We start from the raw sequence: 10,944 nt of genomic DNA, 5'->3' as shown, positions 1-10,944 counted from the left end.
TACTTGCATTTTTAGAAATGTAATACTTGCTGATTTCACTTTTATCATAAAAGTAATACATGCACACAGTTTCACAAATTTAAATGCCATAAACGGTGCATGTGGAAAGCAGGATTCCTCCAAACTCTCAACCAGACTCACATTACCAGGCCCCAGAGAAAGCTATAGGTCATGATGCCTTATGTCTCCTTCCAGAAAGTTCCTCTACACATATACTCAGGGGTCGTTGTGTATAGAGGAACACACATATGCAACCCATATTGTGTGGGTTGCATACTTGCATTTGTGTGTTATATACATGCATACGCATGATTTCTCTCCACAAATAAGAATTATATACTATTCATAATGGTTTCCTTTTGACATTTTTCACTTAACTGAGTTTTTAAATAGTTTTCAATATCCTCAATACATATACATGCCTCCACCTTTTTTAATTGTTGCTTTACATTCCATTTACACATGTGCCATATCTGTATAACCAGCCCCGATCGACATTGTCTTTACGTCATTTCTATTTCTTAGGCGGCATTTTAAAACACCACGCCTTACGTTAACTTCAAATTGTTGCTTCCCCATCTCCTCTGAAAAGGAATTAAACTGAATAGCACAGTAATTTTTCATTCCAGGATACATTTTTTTCATTTAACATTTCTAAAATTGAGATGCATCATCTATTTTTATTGTATTTGATCATTTAATTGGCAGAGTCTGTTTTCCTTTTCCTGAGAATTACAAAGTAAGGGCACAATCTATAGCATGTTACACCCAAGAGCACTGATGTTAAACCCATGTGAAATCACATCCCCTAGAACACACTAGGCGTGGGGGCAGGATTGCCTCTCCCTCCCAGGTGACCAGTCAGGATGACTGAGAGGCAGGCATGGTCCTGGCACGTGACCTACCGTTCCCTGCTTTCCTCCCTCATCTATAGCCCACCCCTCTTCACTCACGATCCCTTTGCTGGCACAGGCTGTGGGCATGTGAGGTCTGAATCTGGGCCGCTGGATAGATAGCGACCATGGCCAGGAGATGTCATGGCCATCAGAAAGGGTTTGCACTCTGGCAGCCACCTGTGTCCCCAGGGACGGCCGCACGTTTTCCCGACTGCAGGCTGATTTTGCTTTTGCGTTCAGATTTCAAAGCACTTTTTCCCACACGTTGGTACCTGGAAGCCAGATAGGAGGAGGGTTTGGCAGATGTTGCTGCTCCTCTCTGACAGCTGGGGGAACCCACTCGGGGCTCAATCCCTTGACAAGATGGGAAGAGCCCACTCAGGGAGTCCAATGACCATAGTGCAATGCAGAGCTGCCTCAGCGCCCAGTTCTGTGGTGCCACCACCGTTACTAGGTGCGCATTCCCAAAATTGGTATCTTCCTTGTAGGAGGTGCAGAGATGGGTACCATTAGTCCCCCTGTTCCGTAGGAATTTGGCGGGGTTGGAGTCGTTAGTGAATGAAGAGTGGGAACTTAAACCCAGCCAGTCTGACACCCCAACTTCTGCCTCTGAATCTCCAGTCGGCCTCCCTAATCAAGCAAGACTGGACCACAGCCCAGCATCTCCCAGGGAGATCCCTCAGTGAGTTATCGAACCCCAGCACCTCAAGCAGACAGGACTGGAAAAAATCAATCAAATGTCAACAGATGCAACTGGAAATGCCCAAATTAATATTCCCTCCAAATTATTATTCCCTCCAAACATCCAGGTTTTAAAAACTCCATCATTGAAATTCATCCCAAAGCTCGTCTAAATGAGAATAACTTGTGACAGTGCAGGCACCGTGACCACTTAAGTCCCTCATGTGTTGACTTGTTTCCAGTTATCAAGCAGAAATAAAGGGTAAGCACCCTCCCAATGTTACAGGGAGAAGCCAGCAGGGGAAGGAAAATGGGCCTCCTGGTGGGTTCCACCTACCCTGGTCACTGGACAGAGATGACCAGCCGGCAGACGGGAGGTTAAATATGCGAAACAGAAAGAGCAGCGGCGGTGGCTCCCATTGGTTGGCCATGACTGCATCAGGGTGGGCACGGTGGGCACCAGACGGTGCCCGAGCCGTAGGAAAAAGGATGGCGCCAGGCTCTCAGCCCAGTCCATGGCCCCACACAGCACCTCCACCTCAACAACTACTCAGACCACCACCCCGCAGCCATGGGGACATTACACAGAGAGGGCGACCCGAGGAATATGGGGCCTTCTCGGAGCCCGAAGCTCCCCTGGTGTAGACTGCTTCAGGTCATCCCACACGCCTGAGAAAACCCAGACCACCCCTGCCCTCCCCCTGGCGCCAGGCCGGCAGGTGTTAGCACACTGCCAGGGGCCCAAAGGTCACCAGTGACCCAGGGCGTATCTGTGCTTTCGGATCCTGGAATGCACTTACCACCCCATGGCCTTGCTTCCTTCCTGCCCTATCCTAACGGTTTGTTTCAAGTACTTCAAACACATAAGAGGTGACAAAAACGTGCAAAGAACTCCCACATTCTGTTCACCCAGCTTCACCAGCCATTAACACTGGGCAACATTTGCTTTATCATTCTCTCTCTCTCTCTCACTGCACACACAGAGACACACAAAGACACACACAGGCACATAGAGATATGCACTTGCACTCAGATACAAAAAGAGAGATGTCCACACACAGATACACACACAGAGGTGTGTATACACAAGAAGAGGGGTAACCACATACAAATACACACACAGGGTGTACACAAAGAGGGGTATATGCACACAGATACACACACAGAGGTGTACACACGCAAAGAGAGGTGTCCATGCACAGATATGCACACAGATATGTACACACACACACAGAGGTGTCCATGCACAGATACACACACAGAGGTGTACACACACAAATACACACACAGAGATGTGACCATGCACAGATACACACACAGAGGTATCCACACACACACAGAGATGTCCATGCATAGATACACGCACAGAGGTGTACACACACAGAGAGGCGACCATGAACAAATACACACACAGAGGTGTACACACAGAGACACACACGCAGACACACAGAGCCCACACCTATATACAGACACACACAGAGGTATACACAGTGACACACACATGCTGCACACATGGCAGTAGTTGGCATTAGGTATGACAGGAGTGTCTCAAGAACATTGCTCACGTGTTAACTCCCAGGGCCGGGCACAGTCTTCACGACTCCGGGGACCTCAGTCCTCCTGGGCTGTGCAGACGCCCCTTTATCCACCATAGCCAGGGCCATGCCTGGGAGCTTCAGGTGAATGGCCATGGGTACCCCAGGCCAGACGGCCACACACCATTTTTTAACCAGAATTATTTCCAGGAAAATGTAGAGGTTCAGGTTCTCTGATTGAGTCATTGGCACAGTTTAAACTGTTAGCTACTTAGTCACCAGGAAAAAATATGGAAGAGTTGACAGACACTTGTTATTGTGCTTTACTAGAAAAATAGTTACTGTTAAAATGATGCTTACAAATTATGATTTATAGCCAACACTAGATGTGACCTTACGAGCTCCCTGCTGTAACAGCCACATGGGCTGGCTCAGAGCCGCCCGCCCCAGGCTGCTGTCTGGTCCCTGCTGAGTAACGTGGGTGCCCCCAAAAGGACCACAGAGCCTGTGGGAGAATTTACCTCCTCCCTCACACACGCTCTGATTCAGTGACTTTGGGGGTGCAGAGCTCCATATTGTCACCCCCTGGGAGGATACCGAGAGGCCTCCTGGGACCAGTGGGGAGGGGCTGGCACAGCTGGGCCACTGGAAAGGCTCCACTGAGCAGGGCGTCTGAACTAGGACATGAAGGATGAGCGGCAGCTCCTCAGGAGTGTGGCTACTCCAGGCCAGGGGGCTCCGCGTGGGCAAAGCGTGGAACTGGGAAAGAGCCCTCACGGCCACAGAATAGAAGTTCAGGAGGACAGAGCCCCAGGGAAACGGAGTAAGGCAGGGACAAGAGCCTGGAAGAAAGTTTTGGGAGGGTGAGCGGCACCCGCATGCAGCAGGGAGTGGCACTGCTTGAAGCTTGGGGCGCACAGACCTGAGTCCCTCGGCCCTGGCTGTGACCTGTAGGGTGGACCAAGGCCTCCAAACAAGGCCCCCCCCGTGGGTGTTTGCCGAGTGCCTGCTCTGGCCAGATGTTACTGACAGCCCTGGGGGAGAGTGGAGAACAAAATGAGTTTCGTGCCCACATGGAGCCTCCATTCGAGTGAGGGAGCCAGACAAAACCCACGTGATATGTTTGAAACTGCACTCGAATCTCAGAGTTATAAATGCTCCGGTGAGGGTTACCCCAGGTGATGTACTGAGAGCACCGTGGGTTGAGTGCTCAGGGGGCAGCTTCAGGAGGGGACACGGGAAGCCCCAAGGGCAGACTGCACAACACAGAAGGAATGGTTCTAGCAAAGGCCTTGGGGTAGGAATGAGCTTCGAACACTGAATGGCCAGGGCAGATGGAGCGTAGTACAAGCTGGGGTCAGAGGGCCAGATGGGCCGAGCTCGTGGGCCTGACGAGCAGGGGAGGGTGTCTCTGCAGGGAGAGCAGGAGCCCAGCTCAGTAGTGACAGTGGACGTGGCTCAGAAGGTTACTGGGACATGGACATTGTGAAGATACACTGCTCAAGTGTCCTGCCGGCAATTCAGCATCCAACCTGGGGCAGGGGTGGTCCAAGGAGATCACCAGGAGAGCTGGAGCGGTCACAGGTGCAGAGCAGGCTGACTTCGCGGACGACCGCTCAGTGCACGATGCGCGTTAAACACGAACCGCTTATTGACAGAGGTCCTGCCATGTCCCTTCTCTATCACAGCCCCAGGACATCATCCTGCACCTCATCCACTCCAAACTGCCACGAGCTCATGGGCAAGGCCACCTTGGCAGGCACGGCTCACCTAAGACAGAACTCCATGGTCCTGGTTAATCTCCTATTCCTCGGCCTACAAATCTTAGAAAGGCAACCTGACCTTCTCTGGGAGTGCAAACATCTCTTAGGTGATCATGAAAGCATTTGGGAATATTTTGAAACTCCACCCATGGGCTGGTAGGTAAAAGCCAGCTGTAACATACACCTGGGGCTCTCCTAGGCAGCTTGGGGCATCTCTGGGACATTGAGTTTTTGGTGTCTGTTTGCTTAGAGGGACGCTAAACAATGCCTTGACGACCCATCAACTTCACGACTGGCTCACAAACGTACAGGTGGCACAGAAGCCCTGCCTGGCTGGAACAGCTAAACTGATGTAGGATGAGTCCTGTCCCTGATAATGTTTCATAAGAATGACACATGGCACGTCCAATCAAGTCTGTGGCCCCTTTTGTGTCACTGTCATCATGAAGGTGCACCACTGGGCTTCCCAGGAGAGATGTTCGGCATCACAGCCATGGCTTGGAGCATGTGGAAAGTGGCATCAGGTTACCGAGATGCACCGCAGATGGATCACAGAGTGATGGACATAATCAACACTGAACGCACATACTTTCCCCAGCTCTTCCAAATCCGCCTCCTCTCAAGACAGGAGGCTTACAGGAATTTGATGTCAGCTCTGTCTCCGCCTTTCTACTTAGGCTGTGGAACTCAGAAGCCTGTTGTCAAAGTGCATGAAGTGGCAGATGAGCTCATAGATGGCTGATCCTTGTGGCCTTTCTTCAGACATCTGAATGTCCCCGAAGCACATTGTCACTGTAACTATTTCAGACATCTGCATGACTCAACTGCGAAGTCATAAAGATGATTGAAATGACCAAGTGAGCAAATGACTCCAAGCTGGGTGTTGGTCCAGCAACAAGACTAGGCAAGTCTGGAAGCTTTTTCCTGCCTGGGACCAGGAGAGGCTGCTTCCAGGCCACTCTTGGAAACTGAGGTCCTAGGCCCCATAGGCTCCCAGGTCGCATGGAGACAGCAGGCTCTACTCTGCTGCTGAATTTACCGTCTCTGCTGCCGTTGCCCTTCCCCACTTAGCTGGGCTCCCCACACGTAACAGTCATGTGAGAGCTCATTGATAAAAGTGCATGATGATGTAGGAGGCCCTGTGCACACCGCTTAGTCACAGGCGTGTTATGCAGTCCACAAATGCTTACTGGGGATGCGCTGGGTGCCAGGCTCTGAGCTATGTGTTCCGATCCTGTGTGGAGAGGCTGGCATAATACAGTGGAGATGGATACTAAGTAATTAGGTCAAGAACTCAGTATGGCTCTGATCAGTGCTAAGAAATGTCCTGAGAGCGGCAGGGCCTAGTCCAGGGAGGCGCCAGGAAGGATCCCCTTGAGCGGTAGCATTTATGCCAAGACCTAGATGAGGAGGATGAAGGAAAGTGCGGGTAGAGCTGCTGAAAGAAAAAAGAGCACTTGAGGGCTAGGAAGAACTAACAACATTAAAAAGCACACACTACCTAAAACTATCTATAGGTTCGATACTATTCCTATTGAGATACCAATGATGTATTTCACAGAACTGGAACAAATATTTCAGAAATTTACATAGAACCACAGAAGGTCCTGAATGGCAACAGTGATCTTGACAACAAAAACAAAGAACAAAGTTGGAGAAATCACACTACCTAATAGCAAACTATACATAAAAACAGACACATAGATCAATGGAACAGAATAGAGCCCCAAAATAAACCCATACCTTTATAGTCAATTAATATTTGACAGAGGAAACCAACCCATATTCAATGGGCTAAAGACAGTTTATTCAGTAAATGGTATTGGGAAAATTGAATAGACACGTGAAGAAAAGTGAAGCTAGACCACCTGGCTCTGGCCAAGTGGAGGCATAGGGAGAAATGCCTCACACAACTGAAAGAAGTGTAACAATCAAGTTAGAAACAATAAACAACCAGAACTGCCAGAAGGTCAAACTGCATGCAACTCTGAAAACCAAGGAGTTAAAGAAACATTCATCCAGACCAGTAGGAGGGGCGGCGATGGGCAGCTGGGCGGAGAGGATATGGCTGCAGACCACGCAGGACAGGTGGGGCTGGCTACCAGGAAACTAAACGCTCTGTAATCTCTGGGGGTTGCAAAGGTGAGAGAAATTCCAGTCTCACAGGAGAGTCCATTGGAAAGTGGGGCTAGAGTGGAGCAAGCAAGCGGCATTGTTCATTCTCTGACCCCTCCCCTTCAGACAGAGCCTCAACACAGGAATGTGAGTTGTCCCACTTGGCAAATACCTAAGGCTCCATCCCCTTCCAACATATCAGGTGTGCCAATACAAAGAAATATGGCCGAAATGAAAGAACACATCAAAACTCCAGAAAAAGAGCTAAACAACGAGGAGACAGCCCATCTGATGCAGAGTTCAAAACACTGGTAATCAGGTTCTCAGAGAATGGATTTAGCTCTGTTACAAAATGAAGGAAGAAATGAAAGCTATACAAATTGAATAAAGGAAAATAACAGGGAACCAACAGTGAAGGGAAGGAAACCAGGACTCAAATCAACAATTTGGAACAAAAGGAAGAAATAAGCATTCTACTGGAACAGAATGAAGGAACAAGAACTCAAAAAAGTGAAGAGATGCTTAGAAACCTCTGGGACAACTTTAAGCACTCCAACATCTGAATCACAGGGGTGCCAGAAGGAGAAGAACAAGAGCAAGAAATTGAGAGCTTATTTGAACAAACAATGAAGGAAAACTTCCCCAACCTGGCAAAGGAAATAGACTTCCAGAAAGTCCAGGAAGCCCGAGAGTTCCAAAGAAATTGGACACAAGGAGGAACATACCAAGGCACATCATAATTAAGTTACCTAAGATTAAAGAGAAGGAGAGAATCTTAAAAGCAGCAAGAGGAAAGGTGACTGTTATCTACAAAAGAGTTCCCATAAGACTCTCAGCTGATATCTTGAAAGAAACCTTGTAGGCAAGAAGGGACTGGAAAGAAGTATTTGGAGTCATGAAAGGCAAGCACCTACATCCAAGATGACTCTATCCAGCAAAGCTATCATTTAAAATGGAAGGACAGATAAAGTGCTTCCCAGATAAGGTCAAGTTAAAGGAGTTCATCATCACCAAGCCCTTATTATATGAAACGTTAAAGGGACTTATCTAAGAAAAAGAAGATAAAAAATATGAACAGTAAAATGACAACAAACTCACAACTATTAACAAATGAACCTAGAAAAAAAAACCAAACACTAAGCAAACAACTACAACAGGAACAGAATCACAGAAATGGAGATCACATGGAGGGTTAGCAGTGGGGAGTGGAAGCAGGGAGAGTGGGGAAAAGGTTCAGGGAATAAGAAGCGTAATTGGCAGGTACAAAATAGACAGGGAAGAGGGGTTAAGAATAGTAAAGGAGATACAGAAGCCAAAGAACTTACATGTACAACCCAGGGACATGGGCAAAGTCGGGGGAAGAGTGCTGGAGGGTAGGGGCATGTGGGGCAGAGGGTGGGATAAAGGGAAGAAAAATACTGGGACAACTGAAATAACATAATCAATAAAATACACTTAGAAAAAGAAACCAGACCACTTTCTTATGTCACATACAAGAATAAATTCAAACTGGACTATAGACTTAAATGTTACACACAAAACCATTAAAATCCTAGAAGAAAACACAGACAGTAAAATCCCAGACTTTGCTCATAGCAATGTTCTACCTGATATAGCTCTCCAGGCGAAAGAGAAAAAAAGAAAAAATAAGCAAATAGGACTACATCAAAGTAAATTTTTTTGCACAGCAAGAGAAACCATCAACAAAATAAAAAGACAACCCACAGAATGGGAGAATATATTTGCCAATACATCTGATAAGGGGTTAATATCCAAAATTTATAAAGAACTCAATGCAAAAATAAACAAATAATCTAATTAAAAATGGGCAAAGGACCTGAATAGACACTTCTCCAAAGAGGACATACAGATGGCCAATGGACATATGAAGAGATGCTCAATGTCACTAGTCATCAGAGAAATGGAAATTAAAACCACAATGAGACATTACCTCACGCCTATCAGAATGGCTGTCATCAATAAATCAACAAGCAACAAGTGCAGGAGAGGATGTGGAGAAAGGGGAACCTTTTTGCACAGTTGGTGGGAATGAAGACTTGGACAGCCACTGTGAAAAGCAATATGGAGATACCTCAAAAAATTAAAAAAGGAACTGCCTTATGACCCAGTGATTCCAATTCTGGGAATTCATCTGAAGAACCCCAAAACACTAATTCAAAAGAACACAAGCATCCCTATGTCCACTGCAGTGTTATTTACAGTCGCCAAGACATGCAAACAGCCCAAGTGTCCATCAGTAGATGAGTGGATGAAACAACTATGGGACATGTACAAAATCGACTACTACTCAACCCTAAAAAAGAAGAAAATTTTACCCTTTGTGTCAGCATGGCTGGACCTGGAGGGCATTACACTAAGTGAAATAATCCAATAAGAGACAGACAGATACCATATGATTTCACTCATACGTGGAATCTAATGAACAAACTGAACTAACAAACAAAGCAGAGAGAGACTCATAGAGAGAGAGAGAGAGAGCAGGCTGTCAGCTGTGGGGGACAGAGTTGGGGGATGGGGGAATCAAGGAAAAAGGACTCATGATATGGACAACAGTGTGGTGATTTGGGGATGAGGAGAGGTTATAAGGGGGATAAATGGTGATGAAAAAATGCAACAAAAAGAAAAAAGGAAGAGCACCTGGGAGAGGGCAGAATGGGGCGGCTTGGCACAATAAACAAGTTGGCACAAAGGGAGGCTTGGGTCCTGCAGGGCTCACTGGCAGAAGTTCTCACTCAATTCTGAAAACAGTAGAGGCTACTGTGTGGATGCAGCCTTCACTGGTGTGACGCAGAGAAAGTCGTGGCCGAGAGTAGAGTGAAAGCAAGTGGAAGAGGTTTTTGTGTCACTAGTGAGGGTGGCAGAGACGGATTCTTCCCATCCTCAGACCATAGGATTGCAGGTGCCATTGCCAAGGCACAGAAAATGGGAGGAGGGACTTGGGGAGTGGGAGGTGAGTTCAGTTACATGTGATGTGCCCGTGAGACCCCAGATGTCCAGTCAGTCCCTGAGATCTGGGCCGTCCCCAGGAATGGTCCCCACAAAGTTCCACGAAGCTGGACACTGACCACATTGCGGTTCTGTGCTTAGCCAGAACCGTGATCTCCAACAAGTCACTGAATATCTCCACAGTTAGATTTCTCCAATGTGGAAGGGGTAACAACCTTGCCTAAGAGATAACAAGACACAATGAGATAAGTCAGAGCAAGGAGCCGGAGAGCTCACCAGCAGGCACTGGACAAGCGCCCAGAGAAGTTAACCATGGGGCATCATGACAAATTCTATTGAGGCCACCCAGAGATGTGCCTCTGGGAAATAAAAAATGCCACCAGCCAGTCAAGCTACTCACGAGGCCATGATGCCACCAACCACAACTCCCAGATTGGAGCACCTGTGTTGAGCAGCACTTTCTCCCAACACCCCCAGCACTCGCCACAGGGACCAGCCCCCACCTCCTCACCATCCCTGTGGGGTCCGGGACTAGGTCTCCTTCAGGCTGCTTTTGAATGTCTGGGAGAGATATTTTGAGGGCTCTGGAGGAAGCCCCAAGAGAGACTGTGGCCCCGATTACTGAGTCCCTGCATGGGCTGCGGACAACCTGCCTTCTCTGGAGATAGGAGGTCTCTGGTAACCTGATGCATCCTTGCTGTCATACCTAATCCTAATGGAGAGAGTCTGTTCCTGTAGACCCCTGGGGGTTCAGGGAAAGTCGGCATTTTGGCGATGATGCAGGTCCCGCAGATGGGTGAGGTGTGATGCCAACCTTCTCAAATAGAGCTCAGGGCACCAGAGCCTGATATGACAATACGGAAATTGGCCTGCTCAGCTGTCCCCCCAAATCCCTAATGTTGGTCCAGAACCTGTGTGTGTCCTGGGTGGGCTTACCAGTTTCCAGGACACAGGTGGGCATCTTCCCAGGGGGCCTTGCCCCTCCTG

This window comes from Sturnira hondurensis, unplaced genomic scaffold (genome assembly GCF_014824575.4).
Source record: "Sturnira hondurensis isolate 20B ecotype Veracruz unplaced genomic scaffold, ASM1482457v3 Scaffold0003681, whole genome shotgun sequence".
NCBI lineage: Eukaryota > Metazoa > Chordata > Mammalia > Chiroptera > Phyllostomidae > Sturnira > Sturnira hondurensis.
Note: the sequence above shows the minus strand (reverse complement) of the source record.